This window comes from Vigna umbellata, chromosome 9, assembly GCF_029865625.1.
Source record: "Vigna umbellata cultivar VRB3 chromosome 9, Vumbellata_1.0, whole genome shotgun sequence".
NCBI lineage: Eukaryota > Viridiplantae > Streptophyta > Magnoliopsida > Fabales > Fabaceae > Vigna > Vigna umbellata.
The window spans coordinates 33436555-33440070 of NC_142173.1; the positions used below are offsets into that span (position 1 = coordinate 33436555).

General features: G+C 32.1%; 1 pseudogene; it reads left to right on the plus strand.

Moving 5' to 3' along the window:
- The first annotated feature begins 1397 nt into the window (after nucleotides 1-1397).
- On the plus strand, nucleotides 1398-3177 carry LOC148193301 (sugar transport protein 10 pseudogene; annotated as a pseudogene).
- The last annotated feature ends 339 nt before the right edge of the window (nucleotides 3178-3516 follow it).

Genomic DNA, 3516 nt, shown 5'->3' on the forward strand with positions numbered 1-3516 from the left:
AGTTTGTATGTACCAATTTAGGGTATCATCGACATAGAGTTTCACAATAAATCTTTCAAGAGTTTTTTTATTTTTATTTAAGTTTGTCTCATGTGTTTACATTATATCATCAAATAAGTTAAATTGATGATCATATTAAGGTCAACGAAATCTTTGGATTCGTTCATGATTTAGGTCATCCAAGCGATAACCTCTTACATTAAGACAGTCATAGTCATGAGATGTTATGGCCGATAACTTTTTATTGTGAGATCCTGTTGTTGATACTATTTTATTGTAGGATTTTTAAGACAATAACAAAGTCTACAATTAATGACACCTTTTGTTACATTGGTTTTTATTGTTGTCATCAAATGCCGAAACCAAGTTATCAATACTAACTAACAAAAATAAAATAAAACAGAATCATTAAAAGAAAAAAGGAATTAGTTGGAGAAATAAAACGAAGATAATACTAACTAAAACTAAGGATCCTTTCATGAAAAATAAATTATTTAAGTCAAATATGTACAAATTTGTTTTGTTGGAACTTGTTTTCTTTTCTAGTCCTCCAAACATGTTAATGAAATTTCTCCTTTTTGAAGCATAATACTAAATAAAATTAATAATTTAAAAAATAGGTATTTTCCTTTCAGTTCTTTTTTCTTAAGTTTTGGTTACTTATGAACTTTCTTATTTAATTTTTTTCTTTTTGGTTCAAACTATAAGCTTGGTGCACCGATTTATTTTTTTTAGAATATATTGTTGTAATAGATTCACAAATTTATTTTTCTCTTCTTTTTTATGTGACTTGAGGTTTAGAATCGAGTATTAGAAAGTCAATTATTTCTTTTGTGCAAGAGACAAACAACAAGAGTACTCAACTGTCTCTTAAATAAGTTGTGCATACATTTTCTTTCATCAATTATTCAAAATTTCAGTAAAAGCAGTTTAGTTTATGAAATTAAAGTTTTGTTATTTTTTTTAATAAATTCTTATAAACGCAATATTAACTCGTATGAACAAATAAGTTGAGTATTAATCGATGTTCTTTAATTATAAACAAATTATTATCACCCATAACGACGAAATTAACCTTGGTTTATAAAACCACGACTCTTTAAATTTTCACTAACTAGTTCTTATCTTAAGTCCTTAAAATAACTTATGAGTTCTAACGTGAAACAAATAACAATACACACCAGTTTGGCTATTAACAACATGATAGATAATTAGAAGCATAAAATATATTATATTGTTGGCGAAGTTATTTTAATTTTATAACTCATCCTTATCCGTTAGATGTTATTATTAGCATATTTTAGATTATAAAACAAGTTCCTAAAATCTGATATGCAGAAAAAGAAAGAAAGTTTAAGAGAAAGAAAGAGATCCAATTAAAATATAACATTTTAAAGATGGCAGGTGGAGCTTCTGCTACTCTAGAAAATGGAAGACAATATGAAAGTAAGATCACGTTATTCGTGTTGGTCACATGTTTTGTAGCAGCCATGGGCGGTCTACTGTTTGGTTATGATCTTGGAATCACGGGAGGAGTGACTTCCATGGAACCATTCTTATTAAAATTCTTTCCGAGTGTTTATAAAAAAATGAAAGATGAGTCTCTCCATGAAAGTCAATACTGCAAATTTGACAACGAACTCCTTACTTTGTTCACCTCTTCTTTATATCTTGCTGCATTGGTAGCTTCTTTCTTTGCTTCCACCACCACAAGAATGATGGGACGCAAGACCTCTATGTTTGCAGGTGGTTTATTCTTCCTTGTTGGTGCGTTGTTGAACGGTTTTGCAGTCAATATTGAAATGCTCATCATAGGTCGATTATTACTTGGTTTTGGTGTTGGATATTGTAATCAGGTAAGGCTTTGCATCATTGTCAATGCTTTCCAATTTGGTTATATGACTATGGGAAACCTTCATTATTAAATTGTTTTTAACATTTCCTTTTTCTTTTTTGTTATTATTATTTCCAATAGTCTGTACCTGTCTACTTGTCTGAAATGGCTCCAACATCGATAAGAGGTGCACTTAACATTGGATTTCAAATGATGATCACAATTGGCATATTGGTTGCAAACCTTATTAATTACGGCACTGGAAAACTAGAATATGGTTGGAGAATTTCTTTAGGTGCTGGTGCAGTTCCTGCAATCATGCTATGTGTAGGATCTCTTTTCTTAGGTGACACCCCTAACTCCTTAATCGAAAGAGGTAAAAAAGAAGAAGCTAAGAAAATGTTGCAAAAGATTCGTGGCGTGGATAATGTTGACGAGGAGTTCCAAGACCTCGTTAATGCGGCTAAAGCAGCCAAAGATGTTGAACATCCATGGAAGAACATTACAAAACCAAAATACAGACCTCAACTCACTTTTTGCTCTCTGATTCCCTTTTTCCAACAATTCACTGGCATCAATGTCATCATGTTTTATGCTCCTGTCCTCTTTAAAACTTTAGGCTTTGGAAACGATACTTCCCTTATGTCTTCAGTTATCACTGGAGGCGTTAATGTGGTTGCAACTTTTGTTTCCATTTTCTCTGTGGACAAGTTTGGAAGAAGGATATTGTTCCTCGAAGGTGGGATTCAAATGCTTATTTGTCAGGTAAAAACCTTAACCTAATTGATAAATAATGTTTGTTATTTTAATATTTAAAAATAACAGTTTTATCACTAAATTCATTCGTTACCGTGAACAACTAATTTTGAAATTCATAATATGTGTAGCTTGCTGTCGGAATCATGATTGCTCTAAAGTTTGGAGTGAGTGGTGAAGGCTATTTTACCAATGGAGAAGCAGGTCTTCTCTTATTCTTTATATGTGCGTACGTTGCAGCATATGCATGGTCTTGGGGTCCACTAGGTTGGTTGGTTCCTAGTGAAATATGCTCTCTTGAGGTTCGATCTGCAGGTCAGGGCACCAATGTTGCTGTAAACATGTTATTTACCTTTGTCATTGCCCAAGTTTTCCTAACCATGCTTTGTCACTTGAAGTTTGGTCTTTTCTTCTTCTTTGCTGGATTTGTGCTTATCATGACCATTTTTGTTGCCTTGCTCCTGCCTGAGACAAGGAATATTCGAATTGAAGAAATGAATCAAGTTTGGAAATCACATTGGTTTTGGGGGAAATTTATTCCGGATGATGTAGCCACTGGTGGTCATCCTCGTATGACTACAGTTTGAGATTAGATTGGTCAAGTACTTCATTTACTCGTACCAACAAAATTTCTATCATTTTCTCAAACAGCTCATTGTAATTACATAATTCCTACGATTTGTAATAGATATACTCATCCAACATCAAATTTTTTTTATACTACATAATATTTGTAATAATAGTTTAGAATATTGTTTGGATTTTGCTAGGTTTTGTCTTAAGCCTGATTTTAATGATAAAATATTTAAATTATTAACAACTCAAAGGATTCAATGCATGTCCATGACAAGTTATTATTGGACAAAGAAACACGATGTGAGTGTTCTAAGATATGTTTTGGCTAGAAAAAATCGCATTCTCGGTTT